The sequence below is a fragment of the Hippopotamus amphibius genome, chromosome 2 (assembly GCF_030028045.1).
Source record: "Hippopotamus amphibius kiboko isolate mHipAmp2 chromosome 2, mHipAmp2.hap2, whole genome shotgun sequence".
NCBI lineage: Eukaryota > Metazoa > Chordata > Mammalia > Artiodactyla > Hippopotamidae > Hippopotamus > Hippopotamus amphibius.
The window spans coordinates 63,490,013-63,512,441 of record NC_080187.1 but is presented as its reverse complement, the minus strand read 5'-3'; positions in this window follow the sequence as shown (position 1 = coordinate 63,512,441).

Below are 22,429 nucleotides of genomic sequence, written 5' to 3'. Positions count from 1 at the left end.
TTTGTTGCTGCACAGGGGCTTTCTCTAGTTACTGTGAGCAGGGGCTACTCTTCATTGTGGTGTGCGGGCTTCTCATTGCAGTGGCTTCTCTTGTTGTGGAGCACAGGTTCTAGGCACGTGGGCTTCAGTAGTTGCAGCACATGGGCTCAACAGTTGTGCCTCACGGGCTCTAGAGCACAGGTTCAGTAGTTGTGACGCTCGGGCTTAGTTGCTCTGAGGCACGTGGCATCTTCCCAGACTAGGGCTCAAACCCATGCCGCCTGCCTTGGCAGGCAGATTCCCAACCACGTGCCACCAGGGAAGCCCAACTCACTTAATCTTGAATATGATTCCATTTTATGAATGATGGGATTGAGCCTCAGAGTGCTGGGTGACTTGTTTTGTACCTATACAGATTAAACTAAATTGGCATGAAATAGATTAGGATCCAGTGGATATTAGGCTGGGCTGCAGGTTGAACATGATTCAAACCTTTCATAGGAAAGTTTGTCCATTTTTTTGGATAGGTGTGCAAGATCTAAAGCCTTCAGTATATTATAAATCACCTTGCATTTCAGGCCTTCCTAAATTTTTAGATGAAGAAAGCCGAACAAGAGCAAATGCAGGCAAGGGTGGCTGAAACATGGATCCCACATACTGCTGGTAGGAATGGAAACTTGCAGCATTCTGGATGGCAAGCTAAGGTTAAGCTGCATGTGCCAATTGGCCCCCAAATCCCATTTCTGGGAGGGAGTTGTAGAAAGCAGATCTGTGTGGGGACTTGTCCGTGGATGATGTGCAAGTGGTGGTGTGTGTGGTGGTAGGGAATCTAGGGTCACCTCTGTGCCTACCATGAGGGGGTTAGATAAATAAAGCATGATGGATGGAAGTGATGGAATCCCATGTACCAGTCAAAGACCAAAATCTAGAAACATAGCTACTGAGAGCTTAAAAATACAGTGTTGAAAAAGGCTGTATGGGAAGAACTAAAAAGTGGAAGAAAACAATAAATGTAGCAAATATCTATGCAAATTCCATAATCATATACACAAAATAACCTATTTAACAGAGATACATTCATATTCAAGAACATTTATCAAACATGGATTTATTGCTCTGGGTGGGAGGAATGGAACAGAGAGAGAGACTGAAGAAGATAGACAACTGGTCAGACTGAGAGACTGGCAGACAAGAGACTGAGAGATGCCGAGCCTGATAATATCAGTCAACTGTTAACTGATGTATGTGATTAACCAAGCCTGCACCCAGGGGCAGAATAAGAAGGAAGGAAGAAAGAGAGATGTAACACTTGAATACAAACTAATATTTATGAATAAAATTAAGTCCATTGTAATAAGTCCAGAATCTGAGAAGTGAGTTGATTGCTATATGTAAAAAGGTTGTTGTGAAGAATGGCTTCTACAGAATACATAGCCTGGAGTTTATAGGAGAATGAACACCGATCAGATCTAGCGAAAAATCTATCAATCAAGTGTAGGTTACCCAAGGAAGTTAGGGGCTTCCTGAGAATAGAGGCACAAGGCATAAGAGCAGAAAGTTTAGAGTTTAGCATACTGCAGTTATAAAGAACAAATAGGAATCTGTATAATTTATTTTATATAAATAGCACTTAGCATTTAAAATTTGTGAAGTCTCATTTTTCTTTCCCCTGATAATCCTTAAGAAGAGAACATTAATCTAGTTCTCTCACCAGGGCTTGAAGTTTTCTTGCAGCAACAATGAATGATGGAGACACTGTTCTTTTAATTCTAAAATGCAAAACTGAAATGCAGTATCCCAAATACTATGGACATAAACTTTACAAAACACCATAAATATCCCTAATGAGATTTTAGCTCCTAGTCATGGTCTCTCACTTGTGGCCGAGTACTCTGCTTCAAGTGTTTGTGAGTTCTGATTGATTGGGTGAGTATGTGTGTGTATATTAGATGGAAGAACTAGGGCTGGGGGTTTGAAAAACTTGATAAACTAATTATCAATAATTTTCCCAGCGTAGAGTGTCTGTCTGGAGGATTCCTAAATGGATAAATTAATTTTGCAAGTTGAATTTTGCAAATATTCCATGATATCATTACAAGAGAGGGAGTATAACTTTGCAGGCCCCACAGGAAGAGAATGTGAAATCTTGGCTCTTCTGCTGATGGGGATATTCACAGTGTTGGGTTGTTATTACTTTCATAGGCTTAGTTCCATAAAGCCAAGGACTATAAAGATATGCAGCATCACCGCGTTAATTGAAAGCTGTAGTTTACACCCCTAATTGTTTTTCAAATTATTCTGTTTTTAATGGAAAGGGCAGAAAAAGTAGGTGCTAGGAGATGAGCTTTCCCAAATTAGCCATCAAGCTTCAAATCAAGAGGGAGAACTTGGCCTGTGCCTTTCTGAAAATAATGATCTGAGCTCTAAAGTCCTTAGATTAAGGGCTTCATTTGTATGAAAACCCCACATCTATATAATGACTTTCCCAAATTACATGATCAACGCTAAAAAAAAAAAAAAAAAAAGAAATGCAATATATGAGACAGACACTTCTCATAAACTTTAACATTGCCTGATTATTGATGGGTTCTAACAGAAAGCTACAAATTTCCCATTTAAATCATATTTTCATTGTAGTTAAAATTATCTTTTACAACTTATGTCTTAAGCTCATTACATTCCTGTATCTTGTATGTCAAAGACATTTTCCCCTCAATTAATCTTGATACTTGCAGGTATGAAAGACTTAGTTATTAAGTTAATTCCAATATTTGTAAAATCAAGATTTGCTTTATTAATTTCTTTTGAGTAGTTCCTTTTACTAAGGTGAATGTATTCCCTTACCATTTATTGTCTCAGAAATGTTAAAAATTATTAAAGTCTGCTTGCTATAAAAAAAGTAAAAGAACCAGTGAGTTGCTACATGTATAATCAGCTGTACAGGAAGAAGCAACTGACCTTGATTATCTATTTTTACTGTTATAAGTTGGTGTCATGATAATAAAATGTTGAAACACATATTAACAGTTCTGCTGACTGGGAATATGAGTGATGCTTTGTTTTCCTGTAGATTGCTAAGTATTACGTTGCCATTTATATTGTATGCACATCTTATATAAACTGGGGATTCTGAGTACCATAACTTCAAATTTCTGACAATCCCAAATATTCTGAGGATGACATTCATGAACATACTATATTTCTGGTAGTTGCTCCAAATTTATTTTTGTGTCATGTTCAAATTTTTATCTTTTCATAAGGCTTACAATTTTTCAAACATCCCTATTTTCCCATTATGCACTAAATCAACAATTTAAAAAAACTTGACACAATTTGTGCTTTTATAATTCCATACTCTGACATTTCTTATTCAAGGTAAACAAAATATAGTAAATATGGTGAAAACATTTAATTTGTACCCAGAAAGATTGTTAATTTCCTTCTTAAGTGATCCATTGATTGAGCAGTGCCAGAATTTTTAAATTGCAGCCTTGTGGAAAAAAGGTACAAAATTACTTTTAGTTTTAAAAATGGAAAACATTTAACGAGAACAAACTCTGACTCATTGCAGATTCTGACAGACCTAGGGTGGTACCCAGATGGGGAGCAAATGAGGCCTTGTGCCCACCCTTACAGAGCATGCAAGGTACAGAGTGTGCAAGGTACACTTATAAGACATTATTATAAGTGTTATAAAACCAGTTTTAAAAGGCTGTGAGCTGGTCAAACCAAGGGTGACTGTCAGGGACGTTTCTGAAGGAAGAGTCCTCTGAGCTCCCCTTTGAAGTACTGTGTGGTGGAGATCAGTGCAGAAAAGGTGAGGGAAGCTGCAGATAGAGTCTAAGGCAGAGTAAAGAGAAACTGAGGGCACTCTCCTAGCTGTGGTCCAGTAATCTGTTGCTGCATCACAAATCTTCCCAAGACTTAGTGCCTTGAAACAACAGCAAGTATTTTATCATCTCTCATGGTTTCTGTGGGTCAGGAATTTGGCCAGGGATTGGCTGAGTGCTTCTGGCATGGGTCTTTCATGCATTTACAGTAAGAAACCTGTGGAAGGGAAACTGCAGGGCTGGATTGGCTGGGGCTGGCTGGGTGCCAGCTCACTCTCTTCATGCAGCCTCAGAGCATCTCTGTGTTCTCTCTGCATGGTCTAGGTTTGGCTTCCTCATAGTAGCCAAGTGGCATTTGGACTGCTTGCTTACATGGTGGCTCTAGCCTTCAGCATGAGTGTTCCAATGACTCAGATGAAAGTTGCCTTGGAGTTTCTAGCCTTGGAAGTCATGCAGTGCATCCTCCTGTGATTAAACAAAGGAAGACACAGACTTACACAGATTCCAGAGGAGAGTTATCAGGCTTTACCTCATTTGGGAAATGGTAGGGTTCTAGAAGAGGGTGTGATATGAGGGGTATTGTGGCCATCTCTGGAAAGTAAGATCTGCTACAATCTGCCCTCAGGCCACAATTCTTATCCCTCTCATATGCAAAATACACTCACCTTCACTTAAGGATACTCCCCCAAAGTCTCATCCCCTCATGACATCAGTCTTAAGATGTTGCAGTCTAAAGCAAGTCCATGTAGAGCTGAATCTTTTCAAGTGTGGTTCAGGAGTAGTCTGATAACTATAGGCACTCCTGTTTAAAATAGGAAATGGATGGGAGACTTACAACCATCACTGGGTAGTTCTAGAGTCCATCTGAAAATATTTTGCAAGTTCATTGATTAAGGCTTAGTCCTACTCTCTGGGAGTTATTTTCCACGGCTCTTTGGCTCTGCACTCTTGGCACTATGTGCTGCCCTCTGAGTCCTCTTTCCTTTTCCATAGAAAGTGGCCTGTTTTTGCAACTGAGTAGATTTCTCAGCCTGCTTCCTTGTTATAAAGGTTTGAGTCCAGAAATCTTTTTTCCTGGTTTATTTTCTCTGTCCCTTGGAGTCCAAGCTGGCAGTACTTCCCCCAAAATAATTCTCTTAAAAACTTTGTGGGTAAATTTCCACCAACAGAAGAATGGATAAAGAAGATGTGGTACAGATATACAATGGAATATTACTCAGCCATAAAAAGGAACAAAATTGGGTCATTTGTAGGAACATGGATGGACCTAGAGACTGTCATACAGAGTGAAATAAGTCAGAAAGAGAAAAACACATGTATGTGGAATCTGAAAAAATTGGTATAGACGATCTTATTTACAAAGCAGAAATAGAGACACAGATATAGGGAACAAATGTATGGATACCAAGGGGAAAAGGGGAGGTGGGATGAATTGGGAGATTGGGATTGACATATATACATTGTTGATACTATGTATAAAATAGATAACTAATGAGAACCTACTGTATAGCTGAGGGAACTCTTCTCAATGCTCTGTGGTGACCTAATGGGAAGAAAATCCAAAAAAGAGGGGATATATGTATTCGTATAGCTGATTCACTTTGCTGTACTGTGGAAACTAACACAGTATTGTAAAGCAACTATACTCCAATAAAAATTTTAAAAAAAGAAAAACAAAAGCTTTGTGGGTTATCTATGAATCATATTTGGGTTCACTTCATTAGAGCCATAGCATAAATCTCTGAGATAAGTCCTTCCCCAATTGAGCTCTTTGATGAGTGACTATGTCCTTAAGATTTTTAGAAGCTCTACTGTTTAATGGACTTAATCTGTGCAGTTCACCCTTAAAATTCTTAGGGGGGCCTATTGTCTGTCTGAAAGCACCTATGAATCACTGACTTAGATTCTAGTGAGGGCTTAATGAAGTATATTTGACTGTCCCATGCTAGATTTGACCATTGGCTAAGGGCTCATTTTTACTTTGAAATCTCTGAGAGGAAAAAAAAACTGTTCTGAATCCTTTACATTTCCTCTAAATTCCATTCAGAATTGAATAATTGTTCTTTAGTTTATATCTCTTCTGTCTCATTTTATCCTTGGCAAAAAGGATAAAACAGGCTGCACTTTCATTATTCTGCCTGAGAATTTGCTTAGCTAGATAATTGAGTTTCTGAAATATATTTCCTATATGTTCCTTGCTATCTCAGTTAACAGTGTTGTCAAATTCTCTACCATTATAGAATGAGGGTCCCTTTTCTTCCAGCTTCCAAAAATTATTTTCCTTACAAAAGTGACAGTTTTATTGAGGCTTATTAGGTTGCAATAGTCATCTCCTCAAGGCTCTTCTAGCATCTGCATGCCATCCTTTCCCAAAGGTTTAGTTTTTTTGTTGCAGCAATAACCCACTTTCAGATAGCAAAATCTGTTCTTGTTATCTATTATCACATTAAAAAAAAAAACTTACCCCCAGACTTCACAGCTTATTAATATTGTGGCTTTAACTAACAACAATAATTTAATTGTCTTGCATGTTTTCTGTGGTTATAGATTTGGAAAGAGCTAGACTGAGTAGCACTGGCTTTGAGTCTCATTGTGTGTCTTCACAACATGGTGGCCTCTGGACAGGAGAACTGTTTACATGGCTTTAGTTGGAGTGTCCTACCAACCATGATGTAAGTAGTACCTCTGTTTCTGATCTAGTCTTGGCAGTCACACAGCAATATTACTGGTTAGAAGTGAAAGGGCATTAGACTCCACTTCTTGATGAGGAAGTAGCATGTTTCTAGGAGAACATATGGAAAGGGACATAGTTCTGCAATCATCCTTGGAAAATACAATCTGCAACAAGTCAATTATGAAGTTTTCTTTAGCATTTAAATGTGATGGGGTACAGTAGGAGTTAGAAAGAGGCTTAAAAAAAGTACTGTGGGGAATGTAATAGAGAGACAGAAATGAAGTAGACGACTGCAGAGAGCAGAGATTATGTGTCATAAAAGTAGATTGGTACAATTTAACTTGGTCTTATCTTTCCTCCCCGCAACACCCAATAGCCTACAATCTGAGACTGGCAATGTGCAAATAGCGGAAAGATTAAAAGTCCAGGAAAGGTTTGCCATAGAGTGACCATAAGGCTGAAAAGATTATGGCACCTAATCAATGTAAACAAACAAAGCAACACATTCAACAAAGATGTACTGGCACTCATCTAGGTGCTTGAGCTACAGCGTTGCACAAGGCTCCTGGTTGTGGTTTCTTAGCAATTTTCCTACCTCCCATTTATTACCATTTCAGTGTCACTGCCCTATTAAAACAAGGTTCAGAAAATTTTTCATATGAAAAGCCATATAGTAAATATTTTAAGCTTTATGGATCATACAGTCACTGTTACAACTAAAATACTATTTTAGTGCAAAAATATAGACAATGCATAAGTGAATTTGTATGGTTGTGTTCCAATAAATTTTATTTATAAAACTAGTTGTCAAAGTTTTCCATCATCTGTTCTACAGTCTGTACAAGACAATACATGAAACATTTTATGTTACCTCAAGACTTAGAAAGCTTTTGAGAAACAGAATGCTCCTCACACATTATTCTTACTTTATTTCTCTTTTGCATAGTTGAATAAATTTATTTTAAATTTGCATCATTCCAAAACAAACTCACAGAAGAAATACAATTAAGTATTGCTGTTTAAAGTCTCTGAGACTAAAACAGATCTTCTTCAGTCTTTGCTGTCATCAAAAAAGTTTTTGTAATTCTTCTGTTAGTTTTTGCTTCATCTATTTGGGGGCTCTGCTGTCAGAAGCATATATGTTTCTAATTGTTACATCTTCTGGTGGATTGAGCCTTATCATTATAAAACATCCCTCTTTGCTATTGTACCATTTTTTATCTTAAAATCTGTTTTGTCTTATATTAGTGTAGATACCCCAGATCTTTTGGGGTTCATGTCTGCATGCTATTTCTTTTTCAGTCCTTCAACTATTAACCTATTTGTTGAATCCAAGTGGTGTTTCCTATAGACAACATATAATTGAATCTTTTTAAAAATTTAATTTGACAATTTGTGTGTTTTGATTGGATCATTTAATCCATTCACATTTAATGCGGTAGACATAATTGAAGGGTAGGAGAGACAGATCCATGTTTGTTAATTGTGATAATGATTTCCAGGATTATAATCTTGATATTAAACCACTGTCTAGTGATGTCTCAGAAAAAGGTGGGTGACGTGTACTTAGATGAGGAGGCCAGGCAAGGAATACCTGATACATAATCAAATACATCTTTGGCTTCAACAATTTATGTTAAATTTAAGTCACAATGGAAGTGGAGGTACCTCTTGTGAGGGAGGGTGTCTTTCACTTCACCTGATTCAGCTGATGTTTGGCCTTCCCAGGGCAGTGACCAATCAGGTTGGGGGCAAAATCCAGGGCCCTTTATTATATTAGATTTGTGAAATTCCATGAGATCCAGAGGAGACATGGACCATACCCCAAAGAGGGACAATCCTGAAAGATCTTGTCCTATGGAAATGAAAAATTTTTTTCTTTATTCCTCTTCATAGCAGTTTAATGATGTTCTACCCACCCCTGAGCTTTATTGAGATGTAATTAACATTTAACATTGTGTAAGTTTAAGGCATACAATGTGATGACTTGATACACATATATTTTGAAATGATTACAACAGCAGGGTTAGCTAACACCTCTATTATCTCATACAATTACTATTTCTTTTTTGTTTTTAGAACATTTAAGTCTACTATCTTAGCAACTTTCAAGCATATAATACAGTATTGTTAATTATAATCACAATGCTGCAGATTAGATACACAAAAGTTATTCACTTATAACTGCAAGTTTGTATCCTTTGACCGATAGCTCCCTATTTCCCCCACCCCAACCCCTGAGAACCACTATTCCACTCTCTTTTTCTATGAGTTCAGCTTTTTAGATTTTACATATAAGCAATATCATACAGTAATTGTCTTTCTCTGTCTATTTCACTCAGGATAATGACCTCAAGGTCCATCTATATTGTCGCAGTTGGCAGTATTTCCTTCCTTCTCATGGCTGACTAATATTCTATTATTATATATACCACTATATATACCACATCTTCTTATCCATTCATCTGTGATGGACATTGAGGTTATTTCCATATCTTGGTTACTGTGAATAATGCTGCAATAAACATAGGAGTGTAGATATATCCTGAACATCCTGAATTTATTTCCTTTGGACATATTCCCAGAAGAGGAAACATTGGATCATATGATAGTTCTATTTTTAATTTTTTGAGAAAGCTCCTTGCTGTTTATTTGTCATAATGGCTGTATCTATTTACATTCCCATCAATAGTACATAAGCGTTCCCTTTTTTCCACATCCCCAGCAACACTTGGTATCTCTTGTCTTTTTGGTAATAGCCATTCTTAACAGGTGTGAGGTGATATCTCATTGTGATTTTAATTTGAATTTTTCTGATGATTAGTATTATTGATCACATTTTCATGTACCTGTTAGCCCTTTGTATTTCTTCTTTGAAAAAATATGTATTCAGGTTCTCTGCCCATTTTTTAATTGGATTGTTTGGTTTTTTGTTTTGGTTATTGAGTTGTATGAGATCCTTATATATTTTGGATATTAACCCCTTATCAGATATATGGTTTGCAAATATTTTCTCCCATTCAGTAGGCTGCCTTTTCATTGTATTGCTTCTTTCGCTGTTCATAATTTTTTCAGTTTGACGTATTTCAACTTACTTTTGCTGTTGCTGCTTGTGCATTTAGTGTGCATACATGTGTGCTGTTGCTGCTTGTGTTGCCAAGACGAAAGTCAAGGAGCTTTAAACCTATGTTTTCTTCTCGAAGTTTCATGGTTTCAGGTCTTATGTTTGAGTGTTTAATCATTTAGAGTTAATTTTTGCAAGTGGTGTAAGGTAAGGGTCCAATTTTATTTTTGCATGTGATTATCCAATTTTCCCAATACCATTTGTTGAAGAGACTATTCTTTCCCCATTGGACATTCGTGCTCCTTTGTCAAATATTAGTTGGCTGTACAGGCAAGAGTTTATTTCTGGACTCTCCATTCTTTTCCATTGGTCTATATGTCTATTTTTATGCCACTACCATAATATTTGGATTAATATAGCTATAATGTAGTTTCAAATCAGGAAGTGCGATGTCTTCAGCTTTGCTATTCGTCAAGGACTGCTTTATCTAGTTGGGAACTTTTGTGATTACATACAAATATTAGGATTCTGTGAAAGATACCATTGGAATTTTAATAGAAATCACATGTAATCTATAGATGGCTTTGATTAATGTGGATATTTTTACAATATTAATTCTTTGGATCCATGAACATGGAATATCTTTCCATTTGTGTTTCCTTCAATTTTTGCACCAAAAACTTGTAGTTTTTAGTCTACAGATCTTTCACCTCCTTGGTTAAATTTATTCATTAAGTAGCATATTGTTGTTGATGCTGTTGTGAATGGGATTGTTTTTCATATTTCTTAGGGATATTTCATTGTTATACAGAAATGTAACCGATTTTTGTATGCTGATTTTATATTCTTCAATTTTACTGAATTCATTCATTGATTAGTTCTATGAATTTTTTGGTAGTGTCTTTATATATATAGGATATATATAATATCATCTGAAAATAAAGACAATTTTTACAGATTTGGATCCCTTTTCTTTATTTCTTGCTTGAGTTCTCTGAGTTTGTTTTGAAATCTTTTTTATTTCCCTTTTGAATTCTTCTTTGACCCATTAGTTGGTCAAGTGACTGTTGTTTGAATTCCATATTTGTAAATTTTCCAGCTTTCCTAATGTTATTGATTTCTAGTTTTGTATCCTTGGGTTCAGAAAAGATACTTGGTAAGATTTCAATCTTTTAAATTTGCTAAGACATTTTATGACTTAGCATATGATCTATTCTGGAGACTGTTCTAAGAAGAATGTGTATTCGGCTGCTTTTGGATGGAATGTTTGTATATGTCTGTTAGGTTCATTTGTTTTAAGGTATACTTCAAGTCCAACATTTTCTTATTGATTTTCTGTCTGGATGATCCACTGATCATTGAAAATGTGGTATTGAACTTCCCTTCTATTATTGAACTATTATTGTATTGTTGTGGATTTCTTCCTTCAGATCTATTAATATTTGCTTAATATATTTAGATGCTCCTATTTTGAGTATGTATATATTTATGATTTCTATATCTTCTTAATTAATTGATCATTTTGTCATTGTATAGTGACCTTTTATCTTTCATTCAAGTTTTTGGCTTATTATTTATTTTGCCTGATATAAATATAGCTAGTCTTGCTATCTTTGGGTTTTCACTTGCATTGAATATCCTTTTCTATCCCTTTATTTTGAATTTATTTGTGTCCTAAAGGTGAAATCAGTCTCTTGTAAGTAGCATATTGTTGGGCCTTGGATTTTTGTCCATCAGTTCACTGTATCCCTTTTTATTGGAGAATGTAATCAATTTGCATTGAATAGTTGTTAATAGGTAAAAACTTACTATTGTGATCTTATTGTTTTCTAGCTGTTTTTTAGTTCCTTTCTTCCTCTCTTGCTGCCTTCCCTTGTGATTTGATGATTTCCCATAGTGGTATGCTTTGATTTCCTTCTTTTTATCTTTTGTGTATCTACTATAGGTTTTTGCTTTGTGGATGTCCTGAGGCTTACATAAAATAATTTATAGATATAGTAGTTTATTTTATTCTGATAACAACCTAACTTTGACTGCATACAAAAACTCTCATACTCCGCCATGCTTTTTGGTTTTGATGTTACAGTTTGCCTCTTTTTATACTGTGTATATTTAACAAATTGTAGCTATAGTTTTGTTTTTTTTTCTTGAATACTTTTGTCCTTTAATATTTGTGGTAGAGTTAAGTGGATAACACTCCACCATATTACAGTATTAGAGTATTCTGAATTTTACTATGAATTTATTTTTCCCTTGTGTTTTATATTTTCATATGAATTCATGTTACTAGTTGGCATCCTATTATTTCAGCCTAAAGAACTCATTTCAACATCTCTTATAAGGCTAATGTAATGCTGATGAACTCTCTCAGCTTTTGTTTGTCTGGGAAAGTATTTATCTCTTTTTCATTTATGAAGAACAACTTTGCTAGATAAAGTATCCTTGGTTTGCTTTTTTCCCTTTCATTATTTTGAATATATCATCCCACTATCTCCTGGCCTGTATGGTTTCTGCTGATAAATCTGCTTATAGTCTAATAAAGTTTCTTTTTTGTGTTAAAAGCTCCCCTTCTATTGTATCTCTTAAGCTTTATTCTTTGTCTTTGAAAAATGAGAGTTTTATTAAAATGAGTTTTGGAGAAGATCTCTTCAAGTTTGTTTGGAGACCTATGACTTTATGAACTAAGAGTTGTAAATCTGTTCCCAGATTTGGAAAGTTTTCAGCCATTATTTATCTAAATGAGCTTTCTGCTTTCCTGCTCCATCTTTTCTCCTTCTAGTTTTCCAATAATTTTCAGATTGTTTCTGTTGATGATATCCCATTGTTTACATAGGCTTTCATTACTCTTTATCATTCCTTTTCTTTGTTTTCTTCTCACTGGATAATTTTAAAGTTCCTATCTTCTAGTTCATGGATTTTTTTTTCTTTTTCTTGATCTATTCAGATCTTGATGTTTTCTATTGCATTTTTATTTCATTCATTGTAGTCTTCAGCGCCAGAATTTCTGTTTGGTTCTTTTTCATGATTTCTATCTCTGTTAAACTTTTTGTTCACTTACTTTTTCCCTGACTCTGTTGAATTGTCTTTCTCTGTTTTCTTATAGTTCATTGAGCTGCCTTAAAACAACTGTTTTGAATTCTCTATTGGGTAATTCAGAGATCTGCATGTCTGTGTGGTTGGTTACTAGAAGATCATTGTGATCTCTTGTTGATGTCATGTTTCCTTGTTGTGTTTTTTATTTATTTGTTTTTTTTCCACTTTCCTTCAAGTCTTGCGTTTCTGTCTTTGCATTTGCAATAGCAGTCATCTCATTCAGTCTTTAGTAACCAACTTCTGGAAAGAATTACCTTCCATCAGGTCTGAAAGGGATTCTGAGGCTTTCTCAGACCTTCTATGAACATGTTTGCTTCATTCTTTTGCTCCCTCTTGTGGCAGAATTACAAGCTGTATGTTTCTCTTGATTCTGCAAGAGAACCAGCAGCCACCCTTTTGTTTTTTGAATGGTGGGACTAAAGATCTTTCAGGCTAGCTTACACAGATGGTCACTAGCTGTCTGCCAAATCTCATTCTTTATACTATCAGGAAAACACACAGAGACCCATCCACAAAATGAAGGATGAGGAAGTGGATGAGGCATGTGGAGCCCTGACACTGCCCAAGAGGCAAATGGGGGCATCTATGGAAGAAGGATCCTAAGCAGCTTATAGGTGAGCTTCTTGATAGAGTCCATGATGCAGTTATTTGGATCTGCATTCCTGTAATGCCCTACAAGAATCCTATCTGCCACTCTCCCAGCCTCTTCCCACTTCCCGAGTCATGCACCTCACAACTCAGTACTCTGGATAAGATGAGAGAAATGGGACTTTTTTCTTCTTTGGCATCATCCCACACAGTTAAGGAAGCTGGGCAGTCACTGACACACTCTCACTTCTCCCACAGAAGAAATCACAAGACAAGAAGTTCTCACTTGGCACCGAATTGTGCCACCATGTGGAGGGTGACATCAATAAAGTCAAACTGTTTGTCTTACCCTCTCCAATATATCAATACTCATATTTTTTTTGCTCTAATGCTGTGCTTCCACTTCTCCATTGGACACCTGGACTCCTACAAAAGATCTCTCATCTAAGGTGATTATCCAAGATAGTGTTCTCCAGGCCTCCTGGACTGTGACTAAGAGGTGCTAGAGTCAGTTCATAGGCCATTGCAGGGTCCACAGCCAGGACTGAGATCTGTATGCCTATTACTGGGTGCATGCACTGGCAAGACTCCTCCAGGGTCCCTTGGTGTATAGTGTTGGATCCCACAGCTCCCGCAAAGACACTTTTGTCAGTGGATAGATGCCAAACTGCTATTGTTCAATGGGAGATACCAAGAGGGACATCTTATTCAGCCTTGTTGCTGATGTCACTCTCATGGTGTTCCAATTTTTGATGTGAGAACAATCTTGGTATCCTTGGGGTGAGTGAAGGTATATTGAGTGACTCCCCCACAGTGGTTATAGTTTTCAGGTTCACTAGGGCAACCCATTACAGGTAGTAGCATAACACCTACAAAAGTAAATTAAACCATGTGGTCTGCTTTAAAATAAGAAAATGGTGGGAGAGACATAAAGAGAGGAGGAAATTGTTATGCATTTGGGCTAACCAGGACCCAGTCACTGGGCATAAAATTACAAAGGAGAAAATGATTCTGCAGGGCACTATCTCAATTTTCTCTGCTATAAACCAATTTAAGCTTTTTCTATTTTTTGCATCGCTCTGTGCTTGTCTAAAGTAGAAAGTGTCTTCATAGGCAAAAATGTGGAATAGTGTAGAGAACTATTAAGCTACTTAGATCATCGTCGATTGTGGCCTCCCTGGAATGGTTAATTTGTGACCAAATACATTTCTTGATTCCCTCTTCTCTATACCTTTTTTTGGTGTGTGCTGTCATTAGCATACATTAAAAACAAAACACTGAAAACTGCTTTTTTCTTATGAAGCATAGAACAATGGGAGAGTTAAAGTATTAACAAAGGTAAAAATACAAGTTGCACCTCTCTTTTCCTTCATTTGATAGTTATGGAAATAAATTGCTGTAGGGACTTCCCTGGTGGCACAGTGGTTGGGAATCCGCTTGTTAATGCAGGGGACATGGGTTTGATCCCTGGTCCAGGAAGATCCCACGTGCCACAGAGCAACTAAGCTCATGAGCCACAACTGTTGAGCCTGTGCTCTAGAGCCCACAAGCCACAACGACTGAGTCCTCGCTCTGCAACTACTGAAGCCCTCACACCTAGAGCCTGTGCACCGCAACAAGAGAAGCTACCACACTGAGAAGCCGGCTCACTGAAACAGAGAGTAGCCACTGCTCTTCGCAACTAGAGAGAAAAGCTCGTGTAGCCAAAAGACCTAACACAGCCAAAAAAAAAAAGTCTTGCTGTAGTAACCTAGTCTTCAATTTCTATTTTTGGTCTGTACTGTAAGAACTTGTTAACATATCTTAATCTCTTAGAGGACTTGGACTCCTTATAAATAGAAAATTCTATAAACTGAATTCCTGTGGACCTGATGAATATACAGCCAAAAATTGATTTTCCTGACTGCTATGCACTGAGCTGGACATCTTGCATTGGTTTAATTGCATGTGCGTTTCAGATTTTCTTATCGTTTTCACACTCTTCTGTAAGTTTGAAGGGAAGATATTATATAGTATGAATAAATAGGAAAGTTATAGATCAATATGATTAAATGTAAATATGGCCATTTTCTCTCTTCATCTACATATATGCTACAGCTAAATTAACCATAAAAAGTCTTCTGAAGTCACTTCCCTGCATTTACTTCAGTTGAAATAGGTCAGTATTCTACATAAAATCTTTATAATGACATCATTATTAAAACAAACAAAAATCTTTAAACTAAAACACTGGAGATTTGTATAAAGGGTTTCATTTTAATTGTTCACGCAAATCTCAATTATTTGTTTTCACTCTTGAAATTTTGTTTCAGGCTTTTTCTGTACCAGTATAGAAAGTGCTGTTGAATTTTCTTGCCTGGATTGTATAAGTTCTATTAAGAAATTAATTGTATTAATTTCTATTAAGGAAATCAAATTGCTGATGTGATGTATTATGCTTTATATTCCAAATTGAAAGTCATAGTATAATGTCATTTGTTTTACAGCAGTGGTATGTAAAAGGCAGAATGCACTTAGGGCCACCATGAAGACACAGACAGAATGCTTTTGCTGTCTACCTTTGGTTTCTTCTTTTCAAAAGGAATGAAATAAGACTCTCCTTAAAAGCTTCAAGTTTCCACCACAGATAAGGATTGAAGATTGAAAAGGAATAATCATTTGCTTCAAATGAAAGATAAGAATTTGCTTCAAATGAAAGTTGTTTTACCTCCCAATCTTTACAGTAATCATCTTAATCTTGCAATATGATGATAAAATATGCCCATGGACTATTATTTGTAAAGCAAGTTCATCAAAATTGCTGTTTTGATGCTGAGTACCAGAGCATTTCAGAACAAATTAACACAGGCTAGTAAACATACTCAAAGCAATAACTTGGATTGGTTTTTGTACCGGCACACAGGAGATAAAATACTGAGTAAATAACAATGTTTAGCTACTCAAATTCCAGCCAATATTTAGCTTAGAGTGGTGGTTAAAATACAGTGAATGAAGCAGGAATCCCAGGAGAATTCCACACTGGCCATGACATAGCCACATTCAAAGCACTTTGGGTTTCTAGGACCTAAGGAACAAAGTTTAATCCCTTCGCCAAGCTAAGATCTTCAGGATGCTTACATGATTGGAGACCCCATACCTTTTATCTATGGGCTCACTGACCCCCTATCTGGAAGGCCCTCTCTATCTTTGTTTGACCTCAAAAGTAAACAGTCTCTAAACCTGAGAAATGAGGATTTTCACCCCCCACCACCAAGCAGTTCCCAACCCCCAGCTCCTGTTCCTTCCTGATATAGCTGCTTCCTCCACTTACTTGTAGACTTGGTAACATTGTAATGTCTCTGGGACCCAGTTTTCTGTCAGTGTCAGCCTCATTCTACTTATTCTAAATTCTTTGTAGTAGGGATTATTTTTTCCCTTTGTTTTTCATCTTTTTACTCCTTAAACACTTAACAGAGTACTTGGAATTTAGTAGATTTTAAAAAAAATTATTCAGTTGAGTAAGATTTTAAAAAATGCATGCAGATGGTGCAGATGTATATTTGCAATCATAGCTTTAAAAAGTAATCACTGGAAACAAAAGTGAAAGAGAGTGACGAGTGGGTGCAAGGGTATGGCAACTTACTTTAGGAGAGGACACATTTATTTTCTGACCACACACCCTGTAAGGGCAAATTGGAACCTCTCTGGAATGTTTAAGCTATTCAAATCCTTAATATTTCCTTCTAATCTCATTTTTTTGTGTTTTGTGTAATTTAGGGAAAAATATATGAATGAAATTGATTTAACAACACAAGAAAATTTATACTTAATAATCATTCAATGAGTAAAAAGTACTGTTTTCTTGTATACATATGATCTAAAGAAAAAAAATTAACACCATATCTATGTTTACACAAAAGCGAACAGTGTAAACTCTTTATGTTGTGACAGTACTAAAGTCGCTCATGTGATACTTCTGAAAAGTGGAAATAAATTTGGCAAAAACAATAATTGTTTATTTAAGTTACTAAAGTCTTTAAGCATTCATCACATAATTTAAGAAGTGGTTGAAGCAAATGGCTCTTTAGAATCATTAGTGATGTTTTTATATAAAATAAAGAAAATAATGGACCTTGTTAAGGAAAATCCAGAGCTGGAGAGTAAAATGGTAAAAACAGATTTTATTCAGGACCATTGCATTAGGGAAAAGAGACCTGTGTATAGAACTGAGCTCCATTCTGAATACAGCATGAGCAAGTGTGAATTTATAGCTGAGGAGCAGAGTGGAAGGCCAGTGAATAGAAAATCATTAATAGGAAACATCAGGGTGAACCATCCAAATAAGATTCCTACTGAAGATAATAAGACAGGGTTATCAGACATCAGCTGGGGGTGATGGGGGATGAGGAATCTGATCAGATATCAAGGATAATTAGATATGAAGGATAGAGACCTAATTTAGCAGGGTTCTTGCTAAAACTGGACTCTACAAAGAAGTGCACAGATGAGCCTAGGAGAAAGTTTCAAAGTTTGATCAAAGTTTGGTCAAGCAAAGAATCTTTCTTAGTTTTTATTCCACCTCATCCAGTTCTCAAATGCAGTGTTGGAGAGAAAAGAATTTGTGGGAATCCAACCCTATTTCTCGCTTTCTCATGCTGACTGCCTTAGCTTTGCTGCCCGGCTGGGGCACAGTGGATACTGATCTCAGGTGGCCTCAGCCAGCAGTGGCTTGAAATAGGATCTCAGTTCCCCAGCAAGAGATTGGAGCCAGGCTACAGCAGTGAGAGCACTGAATCCTAGCCACTAGACAATGAGGGTCAGCGGCTAGTAACCAGGTCCTGGCACGTCTGCTTTAGAGAAAGGAATTTCAACAAAGAGATGGAAAGTAGTGAAAGAAGCAAAGTGTTTATTAGGAGGAAAAAGAGTACATGTGAATAGGCACACACGGGCAGGCTCAGAGAGAGCTGCACTTTTCTGGTAGTTTAAATCACTTACATGGGGCATTTCTTCCAGGTTTCCTCTGGCCAGTCATCTTGCTTTGCCTGGCTCTGAGCTAGTATTTGGTTTAACTCAGTGTCCTGCCCTGTGTGCATGTGCGTCTCTTAGGCAAGATGGATTCCAGGGCAGAGGCCTGTGGGAAGGTTGACATCACCTACTATGGGGTGGCACTCCCTCCCTTTTTAGCCCCTGAGGAGCCTTTCTGCACATGTGTAGTCAGGAAGGTCTCCTTGACCTCAAGAATGAGAAATATGTGGTCTCTTTATCTTTTATCTGGGCAGGACTCAGCTCCGCCCTGCCCTGCCTTTATCTTTATTTTGGAGTCTCTGCCCACAGGGGACAGAAGTCAGCTACTCAGCCTGGGGCTTATCTATCTCCTGCCTCAATGGGACCTGACACACTGAATGAAACAACAGCTGAGTGGACATCAGAGATCAGAAAGATACCAGGTGGCGCCCCATCCAGCAGTACCATCTGAAAAGGGAATGGGCCCTGCCTGGGCCAGAACTGTGGTTAGAACAGAGCAGTCAGGGATCCTGCTCAGAAGATGCCCAAGGAAAGACTATAATAATCACAGATGCAACCAGAAGGTTTGGTTTTCAAAGTATGTTGAGGATAGGATATGTTTGAGTGCTATCACTGTCAAGTTGAGAAAATGTATTGATAGCTGATTCTGCTTCATACAATGAATGTATCTTTCTGCTAAACTGACTATCATGCAAATGATCTGTAACCTTTTAGTATCCTTTCAGTAAATATCAGAGACCAGTTAGCAATCATACAACTGAACTAATAGTGTGGTCTGGAAACCTGCCATTGAAAGCAAGACGTCTCGAATCAGTGAGTAGATCATCATGGTTGTGTTGGTGCTGGGAGGAAATTTTTTCCTTTACCATCTTATGTTCCAGTGGTTGAGAGCCTTTGAATTAATTGACAGAGAAAATACAAGATTTATTTAAAGGGGTAACCAGGAGTTTCTCAGTAATGAGTAACTCCTTAAATAGCCCTGAGCAAAGATTTATACACCAATTTCACAAGAAGGGAGGATTTTAGGGCCCCGTGGGAAAGCATGAACCTTTCTGTGAGCTTTTTTATGCTAATGGCAACAGGCAATCTGTCACTATAACAGCTGAATTCTCAGGAAACTCCCTGAAGGGGGGTTAATGGCAGCTGTATTTTCAGGAGGCTCTGTTTTAGTTAGATAAAGGAAGTTCAGATAAGATTTCTTTCTGCTCAAATGTTTTCACTTTAAAATAATCTTTATGCCCATAGCATGATCCCTTCATTTGCTAAATTCAACATATTCATCCAGTGCTTGCTGTGTGCAAATCACCATCCAGGTTCAGGGAGAATTGATAGTTGAGTAAATGTAATGCAATGCTGGCCTTTGCAGCATTCCTTTTCCCAAGAGGGCTCAGGCAAATACTACAAGCAGGCTGGGGAGAATCCTATAATTTATTCAAAAATATCTGATGAGGACTTCCTAAGTGCCAGGCACTGCTTTAGGCACTGAAGGAGGAGCCATGAACAAGTCAGTTGGAAGTCCTGGCTTTGTGGGCTTTGCAGAGTGAATACCCAGGGTGCTATGACAAGAGAGGGGCAGAGACTGTGAGGACCATGAACAAGCCATCAAAGTGGGGCTCTGCCTGAGAGTCTACGGAGACTTCAGGAAATGGTGAGAGGACAGAGATGCTGGACATAGAAATCTCTAACACAGTGCCCTGTAACAACCCCAAATTGCATTATTGTAACTGAAAGTGGGGCCCAGCTGCTCGCCCCTCGAAAGCCATTAAAGAGGCAAGATTGGTAGAAAGGCAAGTTTGCTTTACTTCAGATGCTGGCAACCAGGGTGGAGGGGGTGAGGGGGAAGGGGCGATTTCTGTCCAAAGGCTGACTCATGCCCTCCACTGACACCCAGTGGGCAAGAACTTTTATAGGTGAAGGGAGGGGGCTACATGTCGAAACAGTGCAGTCAGCTGTAACAGACATCCTGAAATTGGTCATGTGGTGATCTGATCAGCATCATCTTGATTGTCTTAAGTACAGTTAATCTTCAGTTCCAGGGTTGGTTTTTCCCATTTCCTTGAGACCAGTTCTTGGAATTGTGGCAGCTTATGTCATGGCTACAGTTTGGTCATCATGTAGTTAACTTCTTCCACCTGGTGGGGGTTTAGTATCTATAAGACAGCTCACAGGATATGGCTCAGAATGTTATCTATAGCCCCTGAGAAGGAACTATAAGTCCTTGACTTTGCTTACTGACTAAACTACTGTTTTGTCCTGACTGCTTTTCTTTGCTTCTGCACTTTCTCACCTCTCTGATTAAACTGAGTCTTTGCTTAAAGGATTTTTTCTTTCCACAGACAAAAGGCAGGCTGAGGACATGGGGTCAAGGACCACAGGGTCCTGCTCCATTTCATTATGATTTTTGTTCTGGACACAAGAAAGCAGATTACATTTTCCTGAGTTTACAACTTTGAGTTTCATGATGTCTAAATTGCACTTGCTTTGAAAATGAGGTAACATATTTGAATGTATTCATATGATATTTGACACATATGGTATTTCCATGTTTTTTAAAAAAATCTCATGTCAGAAGAATGCTGCTTGTACATTTAGTCTTGTGTTTTATCAATCTAGGTGGACAGTCTGTATGGTCAGAATGCTGCCTATGGTTTCTTGGATTTGTAAACTCTGTCTGATTGCGCAGTAATTCATTCAGTAATTCCTGAAAATCGCAGCCGGCTTTGGAAGTACCAATGACAGGGTGCTCCATCATTGCTGAATTTGTCTAATCAGTTCTCTGAAAGTTGAAAATATGCATCTTTTCTCAGTACGGATACTTTACCAGGCCTTTCCCTACTCCAAGTCAAGGATAAAGACTGACTGAAGCATTTTAGAACCTGGAAAGCCCTCCAGCCACATGCTGCCCTGTTTCTCATCAGCACCCTAGTGCTGCAATCCCCATGTACACTCATCCAGGCTCCCACCCTCAGGCTCGTGGATGCTCTAGGAGGTGACAGCAGGCTCCAGCTGCCTATGTCCTGGAGCCCTTCTCTTTCATCAGGAGACACGAGGGGTCCAGTGCTCACATGCCCCAATATTTGCTTGCATTTCCCGAAATGAAATATTGGGTTTTAACTTAAGACAATGAGTGCTCAGCAGAAATAGAGACCTAGACATAGAGAACAAACGTATAGATATCAAGGGGAAAAGGGAGGTGTGGAATGAATTGGAAAATTGGGACTGATATATATACACTTATTGATATTATGTATAAAATAGATAACTAATGAGAACCTGCTGTATAACACAGGGAACTCTACTCAGTGCTCTGTGGTGACCTAAATGAGAAGGAAATCCAAAAAAGAGAGGATAGGTATATGTGTATAGCTGATTCAACTTACTGTGCAGTATAAAGTAATACAATATTGTAAAGCAACTATACTCCAATAAAAAAAAAAAAGACAATGAGTGCTCATCTGCTGTGAAAGTAGACCTGCTGCTGACTAGTGCCTATTCCTGAACTGGCCATAAAAAGCAGGAACCCAAGAAGTAGCTTGAGGATGCACAGGGGTGACCCATTGATTCCATAGCCAGGTCTGTTCTTTCAAATTCTCTCATGAAAATGAAGACCACACATAACTGTGTGCAAGTGTTCAGGCTTTCACACATTCAGTTCCTAGTTGTGTGTAGGACCTCTGGTGCTAAGGTGATTTCCTCTTTCTTGACAAAACAGAATACAAATATTTAAATGCAGGTTATTTGATCTTCCTCTTTTTCTATGGTTTTGAATTGAGATGAATTCAATTGTATATGGTAATCAGGGTGTTTTACAAAATCATGCAAATATTGTTTCATTTAAAAAACTAAAGAATTTCAAGCTTGCCAGCACTAATGAGAATTTTAATTTTAAATACTATCAAGAATGAGGCCCAGATGCATAAACTCCATCTTATCAATCAAATCTCATCTGGAATTATTTGTCTTGACAGAAGGAAGAAACATCTAAAATCTTTTGTTCCCTTGGGATGCGGGTGTTCTTTTATCCATGTGACTCCCTTGATCCTTTCACTATGACAAATTTACCATAAATAAAAACTATGAAATGAACTTTATTCTAGTCAGAAACATAAATTGGACTGCAGTTTTGGCTATCTGAAAGATTAAATGTAAGAAGGTTTTGTGTGAACTCCAACTCAACTCTTTAAACAAAAAAGAAGC